The 27,388-nt window shown below is 46.6% G+C and overlaps 1 pseudogene; it reads right to left on the reverse strand.

The window, feature by feature from the left end:
• Window positions 1–27,139, reverse strand: part of LOC119292808 — a 48,328-nt pseudogene extending 21,189 nt beyond the window's left edge.
• Between the last annotated feature and the right edge of the window lie 249 nt (window positions 27,140–27,388).

Genomic DNA, 27,388 nt, shown 5'->3' on the forward strand with positions numbered 1-27,388 from the left:
TGGTGTTGGTTGTGAGACATTCGATGATATATATTTATATATATATGCGGTTCTACGTAGGAGAAAATCTATTTATATATATGCATAACGTGTACAATTTATAGTATCGTAAAATACCAGCAAACAAAAAAGAATTAAATGGAAAACACAAAATTAATGGAAAATAAAAATTAAAACCAACCCCCCCCCCCAAACAGTTAGTACCGGTTGGTGTTACCAACCGGTACTAATGGTCTACCAGCACCCGGGCCTGGCTCGTGCCACGTGGTGGCACTTTGGCGCCGGTTCATGCCGAACCGGTAGTAGGGGGGGGGCTTTAGTCTCCATTCTTTAGTGCCGGTTGTAGAACCGGCACTAAAGGCCCTTACGAACCGGCGCTAAAGCCCGGTTCTCCACTAGTGAGCACTGCTACGCGGACGACGCTATGCGCATGATTTCTGCAAGAGGTCGAATCAAACCATCCATACATGCAAAAGACAGCAACACATCACTAGATGGGTCATCGTTCAATGGATGTACATACTATTCATCATGCATGTGTGCAATAGTTTCGTATTATACAGTGCAAACACTAGCTCCATTTTCCATTTCCACTACTTATAAAAGAGTGAGTTATGTGAATCTCACATATCATGTTCGCTCATTAACAAACAACAACGCTCCAGATCTTCGACGACATGTATCATATTAAACCATGTTATTTAGAAAAAAAACATTAATTATTAGGAAACAAATCAAGCACTAGATTATGTCCACTACTTACCCATTGTTTGCTATTTTCTCAAGAGAAACCACTAGTGAAACCTACGACCCCCGGCTCTATTCTTTATCATATTTGCTTTGAGACATATTTTTATTTGGCACTTCTATTTTTGGATCTATTATTCCAAAAACCCAAAAATACCTCGCTACACTTTTTATTTGCATCCTTTATTTTGCGTTTCATCGAGATCTATTTATCCAATCTATCAAATTTTATCCCGTCAACTTGACAATTTCTAGCGCCGTTACCCGAAGAAGGGATTGACAATCCCTCATATGCGTCGGGTTGCAAGTATTTGTTCTTTGTGTGCAGATACCGTTTACATAGTGTTGTTTGGTTCTGCTACTGGATTGATATCTTGGTTTCAAAACTGAGGGAAATACCTACTGTAGCTGTGCTGCATCATCCCTTCCTCTTTGGGAAATACCGATGTAGTTTCAAGAGACATCAAAAGGAATTTCTAGCACCGTTGCCGGGAAGACATCATCAACATCTATCAAGTTCCTAATCAAAAATCTTATCTCCTTGTAATTTACATTATTTGCCATTTGCTTCTCGTTTTCATCTCCCCCACTTCACAAAATTTTGCCGTTTCCTTCGCCCTCTTTTTCATTCACCGTTTTCTCGTCAAATCTGATTTTGTTTGCAATCTTGCTTGTTTTGTCGTTATGGCTAGTTCTTCCTCCGTTGCGTGTACCCCCGAGAATGAGGTTCTTAATTTTAAACAAAGGGGAGGGGAGAATTTAAAAGATGCTTGGTATAGGATTTGCAATGCTCATAATAGATTTGTTTGTAAGCAATCTATTGTTGTTCTTCTTCGCATTTTTTATGTGGGCATAACCACTTGGTATAGATTTTTCCTTGATACGATTACCGGTGGGAATTTCTTGATGTGTCCATCTTGGGATGCTTTTAATGCCATGGGAGATCTAGTGGGTGCACCACCTATCAATATTAATGAAACAATATTAACTCTTGAGCATGTTATGCAAAGATTAGATGCCATTGAAAAGAAGATGGTCACCTTAGAACAAATTGAAAATTTGGATAAAAATATGCAGAATCTTGCTAATAAATTTGGGTCAAAAGAGGGCGATGTCTTTAAATTGTTAAGGTAGAAGGAAACCGTAGTCAATGAAAGAATAGAAGAAAGTCCTTCTCGGATTGATAAGTTGGAGGAAACTTTTAGTAACTTAAGCTCGACTTTTGCTTCTGCTAAAACTATTGAAAAAACTCCCGTAAAAAATAGCAAGATTTCTGAAGTTACTAAGAACAAGGGTACAACCTCTAGTAATAACAAAGAAGATCTTAAGATGATTAGTATTCACCCCGACTTTGTTGAAATTGTGAACCCCACTTGCAAGAATGAATTCTTCAATCCTATTCCTAGGAGCATTATTATAAAAAATATGCGTGCTAAAAATTTGAAAAATTATGGTTGTGTGATTGCGGAATTGGAAACTAAAGATGATAATACTTGAATCTATGCATTATGCCTAGCTAGGGATATAAAACGATAGCGCTTGTTGGGAGACAACCCAATGAATAGATTTTATTTTTTTCCTTTTTCTTTCTGTTCTTGAGTGTTTGCAAAATTATGCTACTGTTGTGATTGTGTTTTTCATGTTTTAATTAGTGTTTGCGCCAAGTAAATCCTTTGGGATTATGTTGCGTGATAGTTGATTTGATCTTGTTGAAAAATAGAAACTTTGTGCGCCAGTAACAGAATTGTTTATCACAGAAGCGTGAGAAATTTCTGATTTTTTACACAAGGTTGATATACAAATTGCATACGTTGTCCTATTTTTTCAGAATATTTGGAGTTACAGAAGTATACAAAGTTTTCAGATTACTACAGACTATTCTGTTTTTAACAGATTCTGTTTTCTTTGCGTTGTGTGCTTATTTTGATGATTTTGTGGTTTGTATAGGGGGGTATGAGCCATGGTAAAGTTAGAATACAGTAGATATAATGAAAAAATAAAATATGAATGGGTTTGCAACAGTACTTAGAGTAGTGATTTGCTTTCTTATACTAACAGATCTCACAAAGGTTTTTGTCAGGACCCCGACTCGATGTCACATCGATCTAGCCTGTAACACCTCATATCACTTTGCGGCCTCACGCACGGTATCCCCACGGGTGTCGCCTTACCTTTGCCCGGGACCGTTTGCGCCTTTTGGCTCACGTATATGATAGTGTCGCTAGCATCCATATGATAAGGAGCCCGGGCTGACATGACTAGTCGTAAACCCAAAGTGGCACAGACTTACAGGGACAGGCATTCATGACCCAGCTTCGAACGTGTCGGTCAACAGCAAGTGGGTCCGGGCTGTAGCACTGGGCTAGCAGGACTCCGGTAAACCGGGCTGTAGCGGGCTAACAGGACTCCGGTACTCAATGCGTGACATTTCCCCGAAGGGACAGACACCGGAACGAGGAAGGACACATGCCGGCCAGCCTAAGTGTTCCAGAGCAGTAGCAAGCTACCATGGCTCAGCGGTAACACTAGGAGACATTTCCCGGTAAGAGAGGCTACTAAAGATAAACAACTAGATAGTCAGATCCCACACATACCAAGCATTTCAATCATACACACAATATGCTCGATATGTGCAAATACAACAAGGCATCACAACATGACTCTATGACACAAGTACTTTATTTAAGGCTCAGAGAGCCATACATAACATACACAAAGGTACGGGTCACACGACCCAGCATTCAAGTCATACAGTCATACAAACCAGCAGCGGAAGTAACTTGTCTGAGTACAGACAGCTAGTAAAATAAAAGAGGCTTGGAAAGCCTAGCTATACTACGTGGTCCTTCACAAGCTTAGGATCACCACCTGGGCCTTAGCCTACTCATTGATGTCAACGTCTACGTAGAACCCATCAGAAGGGGTTGCAGCGTCTTCTGTAAAAATGTGAATTATAGCAACATGAGTACAAAGGTACTCAGCAAGACTTACATCAGATCCTACATACATGCATATTATCAAGAAGGGTTGGTGGAGTTATTGCAGCAAGCCAGCTTTGACTCTTGGCTAGGCTAACCTACGAGACTCCAACTTGAAATGGTTTTGCGCACACGAGTCCACTACTCACCACTTCAATACACTACTGAGGATCCGCCTCCGTCTTCCTACGGAAGAGCCATCCTCGGCACTCACACTTATCTTGAGGCTTTTAGTAGTTTCCATTTACTTGTCTATGAACTGTATAGGCAACCAAGTAGTCCTTTACCACGGACGCGGCTATTCGAATAGATCATGATAACCCTGCAGGGGTGTACTTCTTCATACATGTTTCCACCACTTAGCGTCTGCACACGACATGTGCTCGGCAGACTTCAAGCGAAAGCCGACGTGGGTGTAGACCACGACCTACCTAAACACCTAAGCCTCTAGTCCAGGTTTATCGCCTATCCAGGTTCCATCCGCAGGGAGTCCGGCCGAGGTTTCCCATACGGCCCCGAACGATGTGAACAGGGTTCCCGAGATACCTAACGGGTATTCGGTACACCCGGCCACGTACCTACCACATCACAGCCCACCCCTACGGTCAGCGCTGTCCACGGCCTCCAGTAGGCTACAAACACCAGAAACTACTTGCAACTCCTGGACAGAGAGCTAGGGTGAATAAGAAGTCGAGCAGGGTCATATTTCAGGGCCCAATGCATGGTAGTAGCTGTATCTTAAATCACACATACAGATCTCAGTGCTTAAGGTCGGCTTCAATGAAACAACCCACCATGTACTCCTACATGGCCTCTCATCGATACCTTTACCAAATCGTGTTCACCACACCACTCTCATTACCGACATAACCATTTCACTCCAGCCCATCACCCAGATGAACCAGACCTGACACGACTCTAAGCATAGCAGGCATAGCAAGGTAGCAACAACACATACATATGGCTCAATCAACTCCTACACATGCTAGTGGGTTTCATCTAGTTACTGTGGCAATGACAGGTCATGCAGAGGAAATGGGTTCAACTACCGTAGCACACAGCAGTTTGAAACGCGTTGTCTTAATGCAGTAAAAGAGAGCAGGAGCGAGAACATGGGATTGTATCGATATGATCAAATGGTTGGTTGCTTGCCTGATGGTTCGGTGCACTGATACGGTTCTTCGTTAGGGTAATCACGGTACTCCTCGGGGGCAGATCCTGCCGCAAAGAACACCGATATACAACCATCACCAAACAATGTGCAGCAATATGATGCATGCATGAAACATAGCAATATGAGTGTGTTGGGCTAATGCAACTAAGACCAGAAGGGTTTGAACCAATTTGAATCAAAGATTCAAATTTCAAACTCAAACATGGCCCTTTAAAGTGTTTTTCCTTGTTCTGCATTAAACATCAAGTTAACTTGTTTAGTCATGCATGAAAATAGTACAGATGGATAGATTGGATTTTTCTGATCATTTTTCATATATAATTTGTCTGATTTGGAGTTACAGAATAAAAGTTATGAATTTTTGAAGTTTAAATTATATTCTGGAATTTCCTATATTAGAATAATTCCAGAAAATCAATTATTGCGTCAGCCTGACGTCAGTGTGACGTCAGCAGGTCAACGGAACACGTCCGGGTCAAACCTGACAGTGGGTCCCGCATGTCAGGGTGATTAAATTAATTAAAGTTTAATTAAAACTAAACCTGTTTAATTAACAGGGCTGGGCCCCACCTGTCATTGACTCAGGGGAGTCAACCAGGGCCAACCCGTGGTCAAAGTCAACGCCAGCGGCGCCGGCGTTTAGCCGCCGGCGAGCCCGACGCGGCGGCGGGAGTGGTTTTTGCCGTTTCGGCAACCAAACGAGCCGCGGAGGCCACCGGAGAGGAGCTGAGGACGAGCCGCAGCTCTTGGTGGAGTCCGTTGGGGTCGGGGTGGCCGGAGTTGGCACCGGCGACAACTTTGGCGGCCACCGGAGTTCGGGTGAAAGCGAACTCGGCCTAGGGTGTGTGGGGAGGTGCGGGAAGTGCACGGTTGGGCCCAGCGCAGCGTGGTGAGTGCGTTGGACACCGCGGGTTGGCCGGAGGATGGCCGGGAGCACGTCGGCGACGAGATCCGCGGTGGTGCGTGCGTGTGATCTTCGTGCGGTGGCTACACGGCTCGGGAATGAGAGAGGGAGGGTCGGAGGGGTAGCTAGGCTCACAGCGCTCCCGTAGAGGCCACCGGCGGGGTCGGGGACGAGCTGAGGCGGCGACGACGTTGAAGGGGATCTCCGGCGACGGCGAGCTCGGGCGAGGTCGGTGCGGTGGTCTCGGGCCGCACGAGCACACGGGGCTCGGCTAGCTCGATGAAGTGGACGGCGGCGGAGCTCCTGGACACGGTGGCACGGCGTGGGGTTGACGGAGGGCGTGGCTACGGCGAGGGGGTGGCGGCGATGGCGTCGGCCATGGCGTGGGAGAGTGAGGGAGAGGAGCTGGAGAGGAGAGGGGGTGTCTGGGTGGTTCGGGAGAGAGAGAGAGAGGCCGATTCACGGCGTTAGCCGGGCGAGGGAGGCGGCGAGGCGGCGAGCAGGTGCGTGGCACCCATGCGGTGCTCGCCGTCGAGCACCTGCCTGCCTGTCTGGCCGGCAAGCAGCTCGCTGGCGCGGTGCTGGGCTGGGCCGACAGGTGGGCCGGGTGCTGGGCGCCAGGTAAGCTTTTTCCATTTTTTTCTGTTTTCTGTTTTTTTAATACTTCTGCAACTTTGTTGAATTAAATAAAATACTTAGGCTACTCCTAAAATCACCAAACTACTCCTGGTCCATAGTTGGATTATTTCCAACATGAAACATTTTAGTTTGGAGATATTTGAGCATTTAAATATTTTATATAATTTTAAATGCCCAAATTCAAATATTTATGATTTAATTCAAAAACCCTAGGATGGCCTAGGAAAATGTGCACCACTTTTGGCAGAGGTTCTGAACCAAGACAAAAATGATGGGCATTTTAGAAGGGCATTTCAGGTTCATTGAAAAAGTTTTTAGTAAACCCTAATTGGATTCAGAGGGGACTGGGGGTTCTGTCATCCCCATTTCAGGTTTCTGATGAAAGAGTAGACATGATGCAACACTCTAATGCATGGCTAACTAGGGTGTGACAACTCACCCCCACTCAAAAGAATCTCGTCCCGAGATTTGGGTTCCTTCGGGAAGAAGGCGGGATACTCGAGTCGAAGACGATCCTCCCTTTCCCAAGTTGCTTCATCCTCAGAATGGTGCGACCATTGAACTTTGAGAAACTTGATATTATGACGTCGAGTGGTACGCTCGGCCTGATCGAGGATACGAATGGGGTACTCTCGATATGTAAGATTATCTTGGAGATCAAGCGTTTCGTAGTCCACTCCACGGATAGGATCCGAGAAGCAACGCCTGAGTTGAGAAACATGGAAGACATCGTGGACTCTAGAGAGGTGCGGAGGTAGTTCCAACTGGTAGGCAACGTCTCCTCGTTTGGCGAGAATGCGAAAAGGTCCAATGTAACGAGGAGCCAATTTGCCTTTGATACCGAAACGATGGGTTCCCTTCAGAGGGGTAACCCGAAGGTAAGCTTTCTCGTCAACCTCGAAAGTCATAGCCTTATGTTTTCGGTCATATTGACTCTTTTGACGAGATTGGGCTGTTTTCAACTTTTCACGAACGATGCGAACTTGCTCTTCTGCTTCCTGAATCATATCCGGGCCAAAGAATTGTCTTTCCCCGGTTTCTGACCAGTTAAGGGGTGTTCGACACCGTCGTCCATAGAGAACTTCAAAAGGGGCTTTACCCAAGCTAGATTGATAGCTGTTGTTGTAAGCGAATTCGGCAAATGGAAGGCACTTCTCCCAACCCATTCCGAATGAGATAACAGAGGCTCGAAGCATGTCTTCTAGAATCTGGTTGACGCGTTCCACTTGACCACTCGACTGAGGGTGGAAAGCGGTGCTAAAGGAGAGACGGGTTCCCATAGCATTTTGGAAACTTTCCCAAAATCGAGAGGTGAAAAGACTTCCTCGATCCGAGTTAATTTCCAAAGGAACACCATGGAGAGACACTATCCGGGAGATGTATAAGTCTGCCAGCTGACTAGCGGTTATACTCTCACGAACAGGTAGGAAATGGGCTACTTTGGAAAGACGATCGACAACGACGAAGATAGCATTATTCCCTCTCTTGGTCCTGGGAAAACCGGTAATGAAATCCATACCAATTTTATCCCATTTCCATTCAGGAATAGCTAAGGGTTGAAGGGTGCCAGCAGGCCGTTGATGCTCTGCTTTTACACGACGACAGACATCGCAATTAGCAATATACTGAGCAATTTTTCTCTTCATCCTAGTCCACCAGAACCTCTGGCGTAGGTCCTGATACATCTTAGTACTACCGGGATGAATGGTGAGAGGAGATTCATGAGCCTCCTTAAGGATCAACTGCCGTAGATGCTGGTTCTTGGGAACCACTAAACGGTTCTCAAAGTACACAGCACCATGATCATTTATGGAGAAACAACTAGCACCTCCGCTAGCAATGTTCTCCTTGATCTTAGCTATTCCCTTATCTCGCTTCTGGGCAGTGATGATTTGATCCGTAAGAGTAGGTTTCGCCACCAAGGTGGAAAGAAATCCTTGAGGAACAATGTGAAGGTTAAGCTTCCGAAATTCCTCATGGAGAAGCGGTTGACTTTGTTGTAACATCAGGTTGTTACAATAAGATTTACGACTTAGTGCATCAGCCATGACGTTGGCTTTCCGTGGGGTGTAAGTTATTCCTAGGTCGAAATCTGTGATCAACTCAACCCAACGTCTTTGCCCGAGATTCAAATCCGGTTGGGTGAAGATGTACTTCAGACTTTGGTGATCAGTGAATATTTCGCAACGATTACCGAGGAGGTAATGTCGCCAGGTTTTAAGTGCATAGACTACGGCTGCAAGCTCTAGATCATGAGTAGGATAATTCTCCTCATGTGGGTGCAATTGCCGTGAGGCGTAAGCAATTACATGTCGATCTTGCATGAGAATACAGCCTAGTCCTTGTCGCGAGGCGTCGCATTAGATAACAAAATCCTTGGAGAAGTCTGGTGGTACCAGAACGGAAGCAGAAGTCAGGCGTCTTTTCAATTCCTGAAAGCTGTGCTCACATTGTGGAGTCCATTCAAACTTTTTATCCTTCTTAAGGAGTTCGTTAGAGGTTTAGCAACTTTGGAGAAGTTTTCGACAAAGCGACGGCAATAACTCGCTAAGCCTAGAAAGCTCCGAACTTGTTTGACCGATTCAGGTGGAGTCCAATTAAGGACGGCTTGAACTCGCTCAGGGTTAACAGCAATACCTTTACCAGATATTACATGACCCAGATAGGTCACTTCTGACAACCAAAATTCACATTTGGAAAACTTGGCATAAAGGCGATGCTCTCGAAGTTTCTTCAACACTAGCCTTAGATGTTCGGCATGTTCTTCCTCGTTCTTGGAGTAGATGAGTTTATCATCGAGATAAACTACGACGAATTTATCCAAATACTCCATGAAGATTGAGTTCATTAACCGAGAAAAAGGTGGCTGGAGCGTTGGTTAAACCGAAGGACATGACGGTGTACTCGTATTGGCCATAACGAGTAACAAAGGCCGTTTTAGGAATGTCCCCGTTTCTGATTTTGATTTGATGGTAGCCCAACCTCAAATCCATCTTGGAGAAGACTGAGGATCTAGCGAGCTGATCATACAGGTCGTTGATCCTGGGGAGCGGATATTTGTTCTTGATTGTGACCAAATTGACAGGTCGATAATCTACAACCATCCGGTCCGTACCATCCTTCTTCTTGACGAATAGGATGGGGCAAGCCCACGGAGATGAACTAGGTCAGATGAAACCCTTTTTCAAGGACTCATCGAGTTGTTTCTTAAGCTCGGCTAGTTCTAGTGGTGCCATCTTATAGGGTCTTCTAGCAATCGGAACGGTTCCTGGAATGAGGTCTATTACGAACTCAACATCCCTGTCAGGTGGAACACCTGGCAATTCCTCTGGGAAGACATCCGGGAAGTCACGGACTACCGGAACGTCCTCAAGGTCTGGCAAAGGGCTGGCGTTAAGAGAATATAATTGTCGCTTGGCTAATCGGGTCAAGACATTGACTATCTTCCCCGAAGGATGAGTGAGTTGAACAGTCCTAGAGAAGCAATCAATTTTGGCATGATGACATCCAGTCCATACCCAAAATGATATTAATATTGAAAATTTGAGAGCTATCAAGGATGCAAGGAAAACAAGTCTGTCGACTTGGATTTCATTTCCATAACTTATCCTGGAGGTCTGCCATCTAGAACTAGGAGTAGAAATTTCCATAGTGGATGGCATGTCACAGAATGCGGTGTTATGCAGACGGGCATAGTTCTCGGATATAAATGAATGAGAGGCTCCTGTATCGAAAATAACAGATGCCGGGTGGCAATTAACAAGGAGCGTACCGAGAACGACGTTGGGATCCTCTTGAGCTTCTTCGGCAGAGATACAGTTGACATGGCCACGTGTAGCGGTGGCCGGCTTGGCGTGGAACACTTTTCCTGTCGGCTTGCCACGGCCAACAGCTTTAGCAGATTGGTTGGGGTTGGTCTGGGGACACTCGCGCATATAGTGGCCAGATTCCCCACACTTAAAGCAAGTCACAGAACTGGTACGTGGAGGAGCATTGTTGGTTGGACCACCATAGGGCTTGGCTGGTGCAGACTGTTGAACGGGGCGAGGCGTCTGGAAGGATGGCCTCGGTGTGAACCTGGGTGGCAGGGCAGTGTTGGGCACCCACACACGGCGCTTCTGAGGACCAGCACCGGACGAGGAACCCCCGTCACGGCCATGCTTGCGTGTTGCGTCATAATCAGTCTGACCAGTCTCAGCACTGATGGCCTTGTTAACAAGCTTCTGAAAAGATGTGCACTCATGCAGACGGAGGTCGCGGCGAAGCTCAGGACTAAGCCCCTTACGGAACCTTGCTTGCTTCTTGGCATCAGTAGAAACTTCCTCAGTTGCATATCATGCGAGGTTACCGAACTCCCTGCTGTAGGCATCCACATAGAGTCGGCCCTGAGTGAAACTGCAAAATTCCTCACGTTTACGGTCCATGAGACCCTCCGGAATGTGATGTTCACGGAAAGCCTCGCTGAATTCCGCCCAAGTAGTGACATGGCCCGCTGGGCGCATAGCTCCATAATTCTCCCACCATAGACTGGCGGGGCCTTCAAGATGATATGCAGCAAAGGTGACCTTGTCAGCCTCCGCTACCAGCGCGGAACGCAGTTTGTGAGAGATACTGCGAAGCCAATCATCAGCGTCGAGAGGCTCGACGGAGTGGTGGAACATGGGTGGATGTAACTTGATAAAATCACTGAGTGACACCACGTTAGTCCTCTGATGGTGTGCCGTGTTCTGTTCAATACGCTCCAACAAACGGTTGGTCTCCCGCTTGTTTCTTTCGGCTTCCATCATAACCTCGGCTAGGGAAGGAGGATGAGGCAGATTTGCATTCCTGACTTCGCTGCCTTCGGCCTGCTCTTGGGGAGCAGGGTTTGTGCGCGTGTTGACCATCCTAGGTAAAGAAGACAATGGTTTAGTCAGGATGATAAAATTCCGACATAGGATACAGAATGTAAGGAATAACTCGGAATGCAAGATGATCATCCGTATGACATGGTAGATATAGAAACTGCTTCTTTATTCCATCGTCATACACACCATACAGGGTTTAGTACAAGACCAAACAAGGTACTATTACGGTGAAAAGAGGATTACATCTCATCGGAGGCATTCCAAGCTCCTATACATTATTTTTCTACACCTCCGGAAGGCAATACAAACTAGGTCATATCCCACGAGTCACGCAGGACGATAGACGACACAGCTAACACGAACTAGTGATACTACCACTAACTCAGACCGATCCGTAGTAGTCCTCGTAGAAGTCACCTCCATAGCCTGGAAGCTCAACATGATCATCCGGAAACAGACGATCTCGCGGAACTTGTGGACCATAGGGGCTAGGATGAGGTCTTGGACCAACAGACGGTGGCCTGCTGGGACCGCGAGGTGGGGTGATGCCTCCTACATCACGCCAACCCATCACGTCTGGCAAAGCAGATCTCACAGGATAGAGATCGCGCATATCCGAATATCCAGCTTGCACCGCCGGTGCAAACCGAGTCAATGTGGCCCAATGGTCAGCACGGGTATTGAAGAGCTCTAACCTCAAGGCCCGATTTTCACGGTCCTTATCCTCGAGCATCTCAGCAGTGGTGCGAGTCCGTGAATCCTCCTGAGTGGGGTCAGCATAGATAGCCTGGAGATACCCTTGTGCTCCCGGCAGTGATCCTGGCATATACCGGAAATCAGAGTCCCGAAATAGACCAGATCTGACTCGCATGATGGTCATCATAGAGTAGGCGGCGTCCTGCACAGCCATCTCAATAGTAACCCCGAGTCCATAGGAGCAGTGAAGGGGCTCGGTGGACCCAGGATAGGATGGAAATATCCTGACAGTGCAGAGATACTGGCTTTGATTAAAGTCTCGGAATTGCTCTTCGACCGTGTACTCAAGATACCAACGGTATCCAGCCTCAGTCATTACCCTGACCAACATGGCGGTATGACCGGGTACATCTAATTATCGAGTCAGGCGAACCACTTGATTGAGATCGCGAGTGGCCATCTGAAAACACAATCATAATGCAAAGGCATTATAATTTCTAACGAAATTTCGGCAGCATAATAGCTGTAAATGCTCAAGAAGGATTTTGAGACATTTGACAAAGGATTTCATACACACTCAACATCATCATATCAAAGTTCTGAGTCCATCCTAGCAACATAATGTGGTAGTAGAACTGAACTAGGCTTGTAACCATCGAACCTATAAGGTACTACTGATTAGAAACGCGTGATCCTGATAGAGAGAATAGATCCTAATTCCTTAACCCCCGGTGGAAGAATAGACTGACTCAGACCAGAATGTCATAAGATAAAGGAGTAAAAAGAGCCTTACGTTCCAACCCACAAACAATTCCCCTACATATAACTAAAGAATTTCTAGACTCAACATCGACCAGTTTGGCTTGGAGAACCTACAGGCAGTCCGGCTCTGATGCCAACGCTGTCAGGACCCCGACTCGATGTCACATCAATCTAGCCTGTAACACCTCATATCACTTTGCAGCCTCACGCACGGTATCCCCACGGGTGTCGCCTTACCTTTGCCCGGGACCGTTTGCGCCTTTTGGCTCACGTATATGATAGTGTCGCTAGCATCCATATGATAAGGAGCCCGGGCTGACATGACTAGTCGTAAACCCAAAGTGGCACAGACTTACAGGGACAGGCATTCATGACCCAGCTTCGAACGTGTCGGTCAACAGCAAGTGGGTCCGGGCTGTCGCACTGGGCTAGCAGGACTCCGGTAAACCGGGCTGTAGCGGGCTAACAGGACTCCGGTACTCAATGCGTGACATTTCCCCGAAGGGACAGACACCGGAACGAGGAAGGACACATGCCGGCCAGCCTAAGTGTTCCAGAGCAGTAGCAAGCTACCATGGCTCAGCGGTAACACTAGGAGACATTTCCCGGTAAGAGAGGCTACTAAAGATAAACAACTAGATAGTCAGATCCCACACATACCAAGCATTTCAATCATACACACAATATGCTCGATATGTGCAAATACAACAAGGCATCACAACATGACTCTATGACACAAGTACTTTATTTAAGGCTCAGAGAGCCATACATAACATACACAAAGGTACGGGTCACACGACCCAGCATTCAAGTCATACAGTCATACAAACCAGCAGCGGAAGTAACTTGTCTGAGTACAGACAACTAGTAAAATAAAAGAGGCTTGGAAAGCCTAGCTATACTACGTGGTCCTTCACAAGCTTAGGATCACCACCTGTGCCTTAGCCTACTCATTGATGTCAACGTCTACGTAGAACCCATCAGAAGGGGTTGCAGCGTCTTCTGTAAAAATGTGAATTATAGCAACATGAGTACAAAGGTACTCAGCAAGACTTACATCAGATCCTACATACATGCATATTATCAAGAAGGGTTGGTGGAGTTATTGCAGCAAGCCAGCTTTGACTCTTGGCTAGGCTAACCTACGAGACTCCAACTTGAAATGGTTTTGCGCACACGAGTCCACTACTCACCACTTCAATACACTACCGAGGATCCGCCTCCGTCTTCCTACGGAAGAGCCATCCTCGGCACTCACACTTATCTTGAGGCTTTTAGTAGTTTCCATTTACTTGTCTATGAACTGTATAGGCAACCAAGTAGTCCTTTACCACGGACGCGGCTATTCGAATAGATCATGATAACCCTGCAGGGGTGTACTTCTTCATACATGTTTCCACCACTTAGCGTCTGCACACGACATGTGCTCGGCAGACTTCAAGCGAAAGCCGACTTGGGTGTAGACCACGACCTACCTAAACACCTAAGCCTCTAGTCTAGGTTTATCGCATATCCAGGTTCCATCCGCAGGGAGTCCGGCCGAGGTTTCCCATACGGCCTCGAACGATGTGAACAGGGTTCCCGAGATACCTAACGGGTATTCGGTACACCCGGCCACGTACCTACCGCATCACAGCCCACCCCTACGGTCAGCGCTGTCCACGGCCTCCAGTAGGCTACAAACACCAGAAACTACTTGCAACTCCTGGACAGAGAGCTAGGGTGAATAAGAAGTCGAGCGGGGTCATATTTCAGGGCCCAATGCATGGTAGTAGCTGTATCTTAAATCACACATACAGATCTCAGTGCTTAAGGTCGGCTTCAATGAAACAACCCACCATGTACTCCTACATGGCCTCTCATCGATACCTTTACCAAATCGTGTTCACCACACCACTCTCATTACCGACATAACCATTTCACTCCAGCCCATCACCCAGATGAACCAGACCTGACACGACTCTAAGCATAGCAGGCATAGCAAGGTAGGAACAACACATACATATGTCTCAATCAACTCCTACACATGCTAGTGGGTTTCATCTAGTTACTGTGGCAATGACAGGTCATGCAGAGGAAATGGGTTCAACTACCGTAGCACACAGCAGTTTGAAACGCGTTGTCTTAATGCAGTAAAAGAGAGCAGGAGCGAGAACATGGGATTGTATCGATATGATCAAATGGTTGGTTGCTTGCCTGATGGTTCGGTGCACTGATACGGTTCTTCGTTAGGGTAATCACGGTACTCCTCGGGGGAAGATCCTGTCGCAAAGAACACCGATATACAACCATCACCAAACAATGTGCAACAATATGATGCATGCATGAAACATAACAATATGAGTGTGTTGGGCTAATGCAACTAAGACCAGAAGGGTTTGAACCAATTTGAATCAAAGATTCAAATTTCAAACTCAAACATGGCCCTTTAAAGTGTTTTTCCTTGTTCTGCATTAAACATCAAGTTAACTTGTTTAGTCATGCATGAAAATAGTACAGATGGATAGATTGGATTTTTCTGATCATTTTTCATATATAATTTGTCTGATTTGGAGTTACAGAATAAAAGTTATGAATTTTTGAAGTTTAAATTATATTCTGGAATTTCCTATATTAGAATAATTCCAGAAAATCAATTATTGCGTCAGCCTGACGTCAGTGTGACGTCAGCAGGTCAACGGAACACGTCCTGGTCAAACCTGACAGTGGGTCCCGCATGTCAGGGTGATTAAATTAATTAAAGTTTAATTAAAACTAAACCTGTTTAATTAACAGGGCTGGGCCCCACCTGTCATTGACTCAGGGGAGTCAACCAGGGCCCACCCATGGTCAAAGTCAACGCCAGCGGCGCCGGTGTTTAGGCACCGGCGAGCCCGACGCGGCGGCGGGAGTGGTTTTTGCCGTTTCGGCAACCAAACGAGCCACGGAGGCCACCGGAGAGGAGCTGAGGACGAGCCGCAGCTCTTGGTGGAGTCCGTTGGGGTCGGGGTGGCCGGAGTTGGCGCCGGCGATGACTTTGGCGGCCACCGGAGTTCGGGTGAAAGCGAACTCGGCCTAGGGTGTGCGGGGAGGTGCGGGAAGTGCACGGTTGGGCCCAACGCAGCGTGGTGAGTGCGTTGGACACCGCGGGTTGGCCGGAGGATGGCCGGGAGCACGTCGGCGACGAGATCCGCGGCGGTGCGTGCGTGTGATCTTCGTGCGGTGGCTACACGGCTCGGGAATGAGAGAGGGAGGGTCGGAGGGGTAGCTAGGCTCACAGCGCTCCCGTAGAGGCCACCAGCGGGGTCGGGGACGAGCTGAGGCGGCGACGGCGTTGAAGGGGATCTCCGGCGACGGCGAGCTCGGGTGAGGTCGGTGCGGTGGTCTCGGGCCGCACGAGCACACGGGGCTCGGCTAGCTCGATGAAGTGGACGGCGGCGGAGCTCCTGGACACGGTGGCACGGCGTGGGGTTGACGGAGGGCGTGGCTACGGCGAGGGGGTAGCGGCGATGGCGTCGGCCATGGCGTGGGAGAGCGAGGGAGAGGAGCTGGAGAGGAGAGGGGGTGTCTGGGAGGTTCGGGAGAGAGAGAGAGGCCGATTCACGGCGTTAGCCGGGCGAGGGAGGCGGCGAGGCCGCGAGCAGGTGCGTGGCACCCATGCGGTGCTCGCCGTCGAGCACCTGCCTGCCTGCCTGGCCGGCAAGCAGCTCGCTGGCGCGGTGCTGGGCTGGGCCGGCAGGTGGGCCGGGTGCTGGGCGCCAGGTAAGCTTTTTCCATTTTTTTCTGTTTTCTGTTTTTTTAAATACTTCTGCAACTTTGTTGAATTAAATAAAATACTTAGGCTACTCCTAAAATCACCAAACTACTCCTGGTCCATAATTGGATTATTTCCAACATGAAACATTTTAGTTTGGAGATATTTGAGCATTTAAATATTTTATATAATTTTAAATGCCCAAATTCAAATATTTATGATTTAATTCAAAAACCCAAGGATGGCCTAGGAAAATGTGCACCAGTTTTGGCAGAGGTTCTGAACCAAGACAAAAATGATGGGCATTTTAGAAGGGCATTTCAGGTTCATTGAAAAAGTTTTTAGTAAACCCTAATTGGATTCAGAGGGGACTGGGGGTTCTGTCATCCCCATTTCAGGTTTCTGATGAAAGAGTAGACATGATGCAACACTCTAATGCATGGCTAACTAGGGTGTGACAGTTTTGTTGAGTTTTGTGTGATTGAAGTTTTCAAGTTTTGGGTGAGATCACGATGGATGAAGGAATAAGGAGTGTAAGGGCATATTTCTAATCATGTGCATTGAGCATTTCAGATATCTCATGTTTAGGCACAAGACGATTCGTTGCCCCTCGGAGCCTAGTGAAGACGAAGTTCTCTACGTTTCTTTTCGGTGGACTTGAGTCGTAGGAAAGCCGTACTATTAAGAGGGGGTCCACTTTGGATAGGTTAGGGTGGAATCAACATGTACATGTCTGTTCCTTTGCACCACCTTTCCTTTGCCTCTTTGGAGCATCGATCGTTTATCCGTGTCTTTGCAAAATGAAGGACTCCTAGTGTTATTGAGATGTGGCATGCGGTAGTGCTGCTCAAGGGAGCAGTAGTACCTCAGAGGCCCACGGTAGTACCGGCCGGTGACGCGGTAGTACGCAGGCCCTTGCGGTAGTATCGCTCCCCGAGTGCGGTAGTACCGTGACATCCGGCCTAGCACAGCAACACGAGCGGAAGTAGGGGCGGATGTAACTTTACATCCGCGCCCTGCGCGGTAGTACCGTGTAGGATCGAAAGTAAGTCTAGAGGGGGGGGGTTGATTAGACTACTTGACCAAATAAAACATAACCTTTTCCCAATTTTAGTTCTTGGCAAATTTTAGCAACTTAGCACAAGTCAAGCAATCTTAATACAAGTCAAGCAAGCATGCAAAGAGTATCACTACTAGGGAAAACCTTATACACAGAGGTATAGTAGTAGCGTTGGTCAAAACTCAACGCTAGCGCTACTTAGTATTAGCACTTGTTACAAAAGCACGCCACAACTATTGTTTTAGCACTAGCGCGTCTGGACAGAAAAGCGCCACTACTATAATTCCCTCACTAGTGCCGGTAGGCTAGGAATAGTAGTAGCGGTTCTTCTAGAAGCACGCTACTGCTAAAAACTTTGTAGCAGCGCATTTATGCTGTAGAGCGCTACTGCTATGAAAAAGAAAATAAATAGAAAAATAAGTAGGAAAGTAAATGAAAATGAAAGAAATAGAAAAAGGAGAAATGAAAAAAAGAAAATGTAAGGAAAACAAAAGAAAAACAAAAATAAAACAGAAAGGAATAGCTGTAGCCCGTTTCGCTGGAAAATGCTATTGCTAGCTTAGCTATAGCGCGTTTCGGCAAAACGCGCTACTGCTAGTTTAACTTAAATCCCGGCAGCACGGGCTCAAAATTTCGCTAAGTCCTTTCCCCCCTCTCTACTCCCCCATGTCCCCAACTGCTCCATTGCTGCCATCGCCCTGCCGCCTTCGACCACACCGCCACCGCTCGAGGCCGCCTTCGACCACATCGCCGCCGCCCAAGGCCGCCTTCGACCACACTGCCGCCGCCCAAGGCCGCCCTCGACCTCATAGCCGCCGCCTGAGGCCGTCGTCGACCTCACCGTCGCCTCCCTCGAGATCACCGCCTCTGCCCTCGACCTCACCGCCGCCGCCCGAGCCCGCTCAGGACCTCCGCCGCCCGAGCTAGAGCCTGCCCTTGCCGCCGACCGTAAGGCTCTGCCTCTCCTGTCCCCTACCCTCCTCTCTCTCTCTGCTAGGGCAACTCATATATATGTTGATACTGTGTTGATGTTCATATGAACCCTAGATTTTTTAGGGTAGTAGGCATTTTATAGCATTTAGGAAAAATGATTAGCAATTTTTTTAGTAAATTAGCTAGGGAAATTTTTATGAAAATGACTAAATAGTAATTCCATTTAGCTTTAAACTAATAGAGGGTATATAAATAATAGTAGCATTTAGATTTAAATTAACAAAGGCTATAAACAAAAAACACTTAGCTATAAAAAATATTTGGACTACGGACCTGAATTTGTTCCAAATTTCATTCAAATGAAATTTCAATTATTTGGACTATGGACGTGAATATTTTTGATGAAATTGGGTGTAGGTACTAAGGTCTTGCTGTGGAAATTTTGGTGAGGTCAGAAGGGTTAGAGAAAATGGAGTTCCTAGACTTTTAGCTTTAGACAAAAACAAAAGTATTTAGCTATAAATAAAAAACAGTAGCTATGGCATTTAGCTATAAACAAAAAACAGAATTGTTTTTCTTTTCAGAAACTTGGTCAAACTAATTGTTGCTATGTAAATAAAAAACAAGATTGTTGTTATATGTTATATGTTATTGATGTTCATTTGCATATTCCATTATTGTTTATTATACTTTTCATTGAAGTGGCCATGTTATATGCAAATTCCTCAATAGTGTTTGCTCATGTTATATCTTTTCACTGAAGTGGTTCGATTGTGCCCAAGTGGCTTTGTTGTTTCTAGGGAATGAAGCTGAGTGGCCTATGTTTTGCCGGAATGTTGATTCATTTCTGTTCCGGCCAATTTCAGGTTCTCGATTTGTCCACTTTTTAGCAAAGGTCATTCCGAAATTTTCCATGAATTTCGGCATGACTTGTGCTACAAACTAGGACATATCGAGTGCCCGGGATTTGCTGCACCAGGAAGGAGTCAACGTTCCTGCAAAACAATAGGCCCTTTTTATGTCATTATTCATTTTATTAGGTCTAGAATTAATTGACTAGATTTACTCATAGGAAACATGGCTAGCAACGATGAAGGACATGGTTCTGGTGATTGCGACGACGTCTACCGGGCGGCAGATGAATTTTTGAGCCTTGCCGACGATCAACCGATGTTATTGCTAGGCCCACCAGTGGCATCAGGGACTGAGACCGACATGCAGACCGGTGCTGACACTGAGACCGACGCTAAGACTCAGACCGACATCGAGACCGGCGCTGAGACTGAGACTGGCGCTGCCTCGGGGAACGGAGCCGGTGTAGAACCGAAAGCAAAGAGATAACGACTTCCTAACAAACTCAGGACTACTAGACTGGTGGTCACGGAGGTGGCCGACGGTAATTTTGAGCCAAAGGCGCCTGAGGAAGCGCGCAAGTGCTACGACAATCAAATTGGCTGCATCATACGGACAACCGCCACCATCAATGATGAGAAACTATAGAAGATAGATAATATGACGCCCTCCCTCCTAAAGAAGTTTCACCAGATATTCTTGTTCCCGGGCCAGAATGAAAATGATTATGAAGATCCAGATAAGGACCTGACAATGAAGAAGATAAACAAACACGCCATGACCAAGTTTAGCAACGCGTTGGCCGCCTAGAAAACAAGGGTGAAAGCAAGGATCATCAACAAGGAACCCTACTCCAAGATTGTAAAGGATAATCCGACAATCACGGTAGAGCAGTTTCAAATATTCAAGGAGGCTTGCAAGGTCAAAGCTGCCCAAAAAAAGTCTAAGTACATGAAGGGGCTTCAAGAGAGGAACATTGGGAGCCACCACCTCGGAAGCCATGGTTACGGCAGAAAGAGGTCCAAATGGGCCAAGGAGGACGCGGAAGCCGTGAGTCTGGGCATCTCAGACCCCTTGGAGGAGTTCACCGTCCCGCAGGAGCGTGACATCCTCAAGGCCCGACACCGTTGGGACCCAGTGAAGAAGGTTTATGAGACAAACCCGGTCACGACGGAGTTCATGAGACTGCTGGTAATTTTAGTTTCTGATCAATTCGACTGCACACGTTAGTCATATTTGTAAATGATCATTGTGCCTTTTGCAGAGAGAGCAGTAGAAGATTGCGGTCGAAAGCGACTCGCCATCTGAGGCATTGGAGAGGCCCAAGTGGGACACTCCATTCAACCGGGTGTTGAACATATTGAAACGACAACCGGTGGATACTCGACTGTCGTATGGACGCGTGCACGGTGTCAGAGACGGCGCCACGTGGAAGAAGTACTACCGTGAGACCACTGAGGAGAGAAAGGAAAGACGGAGGTTAACTGAAGAAAACATCGACAAGAAGGTTGAGATTGCGGTTGAGAAGAAATCATCTCAGACAGTCGCAACAATGGTAGCTGCCGCAAAACAGGTGGTTGTAGATATATCTACTTCCTTGGTTCCGACCGTTTTCACTTGGACCAAGCAAAATCCTGAAAAAAATGCAGCGGACATTCCCCTTGCTGACTTCTTGGGGAGCATCTCGACTAGCATTGCACCAGCACCTGCTCCCGCACCGGCTCCCGCACCGGCTCTGGCACCGGACGTGCTCGCTGGTGCTTCGTCTTTGGCTGAGCTCGATGCCCTCATGGTATCTGTCACACCGGCCCCCTTCAATAAATGTATAATCTCCCGTTTTCGTTGCCTTTCGGATGTCTCACGTCGCAGACTTCTCTTTGCAGGCCGACGAAACCCCGTGCATCATATTGTACACCATCGGCGACCAGAAGGTGGACGTGGGGAAGGCGACAATAATGGAGCCGAAGGAACCATTGTTCCACAGCAGGCCGATCCCCCCAAATGTCTTCAAGGTTTCCGTGGCCAGTGTCAAACCGTGCCACGAGAATTTGCCTCCTCTGATAGTAGTGGGGGATGACAACGAGACCCCGCGGCGGCTTGGTGATTGTTGCAATGGGTGGGTCCTGTTGTGGCCAAAGAGTCCGCTTTGTTTGGAGGCGGCCGGGAGCACACCCACGAGCACGTAGCCTCAGCAAGGTATGAACATCAACACCCCACCTACCCAATTAGCATCGGGTGTCGGGTTGGGTGATAGCGGACGGGGTAAGGAGGAGGCTCCATTAGTCGCTGATGACATCGCCATGGATGAGGATGAGGATGACGATGGCACTCAACAATTATACTGGCGCCTACTCAGGGTTTGAGTGTCATGAGTTGGTGCCTGAATTGCTGTCTCCGGACGACCTTCCGGTAGTAAAGAAGTCTAGGAAGAGAGCGAGGAAAGGCAAAAAAGCTAATTCTATGATCCAGCTGCCTCAGCATCCTCGGCTTCAGGACCGTATAGATATCCTCGATGCGGATAAATGGCATATCCCCGGTCAACCAATCCTACCCGCAACAGCGCCACGGACCAGATTCAGTGATCTAAGGAGACTTCATGACGATGTGCTGCGGATAGAGAAAGGCCTCATTGCCTCGAAAGATCCAGGATACCCACTCTACGTGGTTAACGTTTCGCGGCAAATGTCGTACGTCGACTGCTTCCCCGCGGATAAGTTCTTCCTTCGATTCGATTACATATTCGACTTGTTTCACGTGAAGAAGCTGGATTTTATGTTTGTCCGCCTTTATGCCTTGCACATGAACTACATCATCGGGGTTGAGCAGATACCTCATATCTGTGTCGTTGACCCGTACTACATGCACGAGGGCTTCTTGGGAGTCTGCACAAAGCACGGTGAATACGCGAGAGATTACATCGTCAGTTTCATGCTCTCCAATAAGGACAAGGAGGCGATTCTCGTGCCTTATCATCCCATTTAAGTCATCCGCGCTGCTATCCTTCCTTCGATTTCAATCATTCATTTGCACGGTGGAGGCTAATTAATTTGAGGTGTACTTATTTTGCGCAGCGTCGGGCGCGCCGTCCTCATCATCCTCTACCCCCGATTCTCCCATGCTCTTTACTTGGACTCGTCGAAGAACATTCACAAAAAGGATTACACCCACATCAAGGATGTTCTCGACAGTGCTATGTTTTACTACCAAGCAAGGGGTGGGGAGGTCGAGGACAAGAAGAGAAGGGGCGGCAGGATCGCCTTCAGCCATAAGACCGACTTCTGCTGCATCCAGCAACCGAACGATTCTCTTAATGATGGATTCTATGTCCTACACCACATGCTGGAGTACAGATGGGATCACCAGAACCTTCGCATGTCACCTAGATCCGGCGATGCCCATATTCTGCAATGGGCAAAGGACAAAGAGATATCGAGGATCATCGACTTCGAGCTGAGTTCTATAACATCCATCGCGAACTTGCCTAAATCATCATGAAGGAGGTCGTCGGAAAAACAGGGATGTTCTACGGAGAAGGACAAATGTCGCGGGAAGACGTCCAAACATGGATAGCCTCTCAGCGTCTCGACATGAACCCTTTCACTAAGCTTGAGGACTATCTCCCTCACATGGATGAATGTCACGACATGGTGGAGTGATTGTCGATATATGACAATGTGTCCGTTTAGTCCATACTTTCTGTATGACAAAACTTTGAGTTATGCACGATGAAACATTATTTGTGATGTAATTAAACCGTCCTCCTCCTCGACTAGCGAAGATCACTCTAGTTAGGGCATTTTGGGTACGATGAACTTTGTTATTTATGATTATGATATGTTATTTCTATTTTTGCCAAGTCTGTCTCTTTCTGTTGCTCAACTATATATGTTGCATATCATCGACTCATGTGACGATGCAGGTGCATAGATCATAAATGGCGAAGAAGTGCTACGCTAGGAGTATATATACGACGAGTGGCCGGAGTGTCAGGCCTAGGTGTACCGGTTTCCGGTTTCCGAGCGACAGGCAGTAGTTAGTTTAGGTTCACGCTAATGCGAGAGAGGGATACGAACTCATGTACTCAAAGTGATAGCTCTTCTCGCGTATATCATTGTTTAGATGGATGACGATGTATTTGCAAGTAATCGAGACTTGTATTGCTATTTTCGAGATGATGACGAGAGACCACTTTGTGTTGGATGATGATTATGACGATGACATGATTTGATGAGACTAATTGTATGTATATGCTATGATTACATTTGTATGTGTATGATATGCTAAAGATTATTGTATAAAGCCTATTCAAATACAAAACAAATATGGAGGGAAAAAACTAATAAAACTAGTAGTAGCAAGGGGGGGTGGATTTAGCAGTAGCGCCGCCTTACCAGTAGCGCTTCCTTGTAGACAGCGCTGCAGATAATATCAGCATCGCTCTTCTCTAAAGCGCGCTACAGCTAGCCATGTATAGCAGTAGCGTGGGACGACAGGCGCCACTGCTATACGTTAGCTGTAGCGCCTTATTAGTAGCGCCGGTCCCCGTGCTACTAATAGGCCTAAAACCCGCGCTGCTGCTAGGCTTTTCCCTAGTAGTGTATATGGGCAGCGGAAAGTAAAGCATGCAACTTGCAAGAAAGTAAATGGGAGGAGTTTGGAGGGAGCAAACGCAATGTTGACACGGAGATTTTTGGCGTGGTTCTGATAGGTGGTGCTATCGTAAATCCACGTTGATGGAGACTTCAACCCACGAAGGGTAAAGGTTGCGCGAGTCCACGGAGGGCTCCACCCATGAAGGGTCCATGAAGAAGCAACCTTGTCTATCCCACCAGGGCCATCGCCCACGAGGACTTTCCTCACTTGGGTAGATCTTCACGAAGTAGGCGATCTCCTTGCCCTTACAAACTTCTTGGTTCAACTCCACAATCTTGACGGAGGCTCCCAAGCGACACCTAACCAATCTAGGAGACACCACTCTCCAAAAGGTAATAGATGGTGTGTTGCTGATGAACTCCTTGCTCTTGTGCTTCAAATGATAGTCTCCCCAACGCTCAACTCTCTCTCGTAGATTTGGCTATGGTGGAAAGATGATTTGAGTGGAAAGCAACTTGGGGAAGGCTAGAGATCAAGATTCTTGTGGTAGGATTGGAATATCTTGGTCTCAACACATGAGTAGGTGGTTCTCTCTCAGAAAATGAGTAGTGGAAGTGTAGTTATGTTCTGATGGCTCTCCTCACAAATGAAGAATGGGTGGAGGGGTATATATAGCCTCCACACAAAATCTAACTGTTACAAACAGATTCCCAAACTTGGTGAGACCGAATCATAAAACTCGGTCAGACCGATCCAGGTAAAAATATGAACGTTAGATTTTTTGGTGGGACCGACTTAGTCATCTCGGTGAGACCGATATGCTAGGGTTAGGCCATAACGTAATCTCAGTGTGATCGATCGCATAAACTCGGTGGGACCGATTTCACCAATAGGCACATAGAGGGTTGGTCAGGTAAACTCGATGGGACCGATTCGATCACTTCGGTGGAACCGAAGTGTTACGAAAATGAAACAGTGAGTTTGCAATGCAGACTCAGTGGGACCGATTTGCTCATTCCGATGAAAACGAAATGTTACAAAAAGGAAACAGGGAGTTTGCAATCCCATCTCGGTGAGGCTGGAGTAACTAGCGTTTGTGGCAGTGGCTATGTCAAATGAAACTTGGTGGCGCCGGATATACCAAATCATTGGGGCCGAATTTGACTTTTAGGTTTAGGACATATGTGGATGTGAGAAAGTGGTTGAGGGTTTTGGAGCATATCACTAAGCATTTTTAGCAAGTAAGCCATTAAGCAACACCTCATCCCCTTTTAATAGTATTGGCTTTCCTATGGACTCAATGTGATCTTGGATCACTAAAATGAAAAAGTAGAGTCTTGAGATTGTTGCCAATATGTGTCCTTAGCATTTTGAGGGGTCCACATCTCTAGTCCGTGCCATGCCAATCATTGAACTTTCTGAAATGATCATCTTGAAAGAGCATTAGTTCAATGAACTATATGTTGTTAAGAATTACCAAAACTACCCAGGGATTAGTTGCACTTTCAATCTCCCCCTTTTTGGTAATTGATGACAACATATAGATCATAGCTTTGACAAATGATAATAAGAATGAAATACATTGTCATTTTGAGAAGTATGTGATAAGTAAGAGCTCCCCCTAAATTTGTGCATTGTTTAAAATTTGCTTTGGACTGCAAATGCACAATCTGTTAGGATCATGGGTTACTCTTCCATGTCACATACATCTTGGTGGAGCGCTCAAAATGATAAGAGATAAGAACAAGAACTCATCACCAAGGCAAAGTGAATGATCATATAAGAGATAGATAATGTCATTATTCGAGAACAAGCATAAAGTATGATATGATCAAGCACAAGATCATACAAGGTATCTCACACACAGGCATAAAGTATCTCAACCAAGCAAGCAAAACAAATAGGTAGCAAAAAGGAAGCAAATCTCTCTCTCTCCGAAGCCTATGATCTATACACTTTCTCCCCCTTTGGCAACAAGTTACCAAAAAGCTCGAAAATGCATAGTGATATGCGTCTCTCTAGGCTTGATCTTCGGAAGGAGGTGTTGAGATGACTCCAAGGACAAAAGCATCAGTTGAAGATGTTGGAGCTGGAGGGGTTGCCACTGGAGGGGCAACTGGAGCTATGGGAGATGTGGCTGCAAGTGCTGAAGCTATTGTTCTTGTGTCTGGCACCGACACTGCTGCAGACCTCTGTCCTCTAGGTACTCTGTGGAACACCTGTGTAGTTGCTTTGCCCTTCCTCTCCTATGCTTCTTCCTGGAGCTCTTCAACTGTTGTCTGTATCTCAATCACTTTCAAATCCAGATCATAGAATTTAGTTTCAATTATCCTCTCCAAGCTCTCTTGGTTCTGAGTCAGGGTGGTCAGTTCTTTCTCAATCCTCAAGGTTGCTTGAATCATATATCGAAGCTGGTCTTGCTTTGACTTGAGAAACACTTGTGAAGCTTCTTTAGCACTTGGCATCTTGACTGCCTTCTCAACTTGTGCTTTCTCCTTCTTCTCATGAGCTTCAACTGAAGTGGGATCTTTGGCATCCATGATAGCTATGTTGTCCTCAAATTCAGGCAACAAAGGAAGATGTTCTTTGTCTAACAGATACACTCCCTTTTTCATCTTGGAATTTATCAACATCTGTATGTGTGGGGCATACCCACATGATCTCTTCTGGTCAGCAGCTGTTCTCTTGATTGTCTCAACAATCAAGCTCATAACCTTGAACTTTTGTGGGACAACATCAAACAACCGTAACAAGTTGATGGAATGGCCTCTGATCATCCTGTGATCTCCAGATTTGGGCAACAAAGTGTGCCTCAATATGGTGTTTATGGTGGCCAAACCAGACAACAAGTAGTAGACTGACCCAAACTTATGTGTCTCCGGGGCCTTATCTGGAATTTCCTTATACATATTGGCCATGGAGTTATAATCCTTCTTCTTCTCAACATAGACATCAATGTCATTCTCTTCTTCTTCAGGTGCATTTATGAGCTTGGCCCACTCATCAATTGTATATTGGTGCCTCTGACCTTCAGTCATCCACACAATCCTTCCATCAGGATAAAAATGAGTTGTTGAGTAGAATTGCATAATGAGCTCATAATTCCACTTTGTCAACTCTTGACCAACAAAGTCATCAACACCATTGGACTTAAAGCTGTCATGCACTCCTGGGAAATGATCTGCATTTGCATCAATGTATTTCCAATTAACCCATCTCATGTCACTTACAATGGGCTTCTTGTCGAGCAAAACTATCTCATAAAAATCCTGTTGCTCTCCGGTGTGGAACCTGTAGTCCACTGCAGTCCTCCTCCTCACAGCATATGGATCTGCTTGTCTCCATCTTCTGAGACTTGCATCCTTTCTCTCCTTCATGTTCTCAGCTACTAGCTGACTGTCATTATGGTCTGGAATCTTAGGTATGAGCTTCCTGAGCACTGGGGCTTCAACATCTTCTGTAGCTTCAGG

Source organism: Triticum dicoccoides, chromosome 4B (genome assembly GCF_002162155.2).
Source record: "Triticum dicoccoides isolate Atlit2015 ecotype Zavitan chromosome 4B, WEW_v2.0, whole genome shotgun sequence".
Lineage (NCBI taxonomy): Eukaryota > Viridiplantae > Streptophyta > Magnoliopsida > Poales > Poaceae > Triticum > Triticum dicoccoides.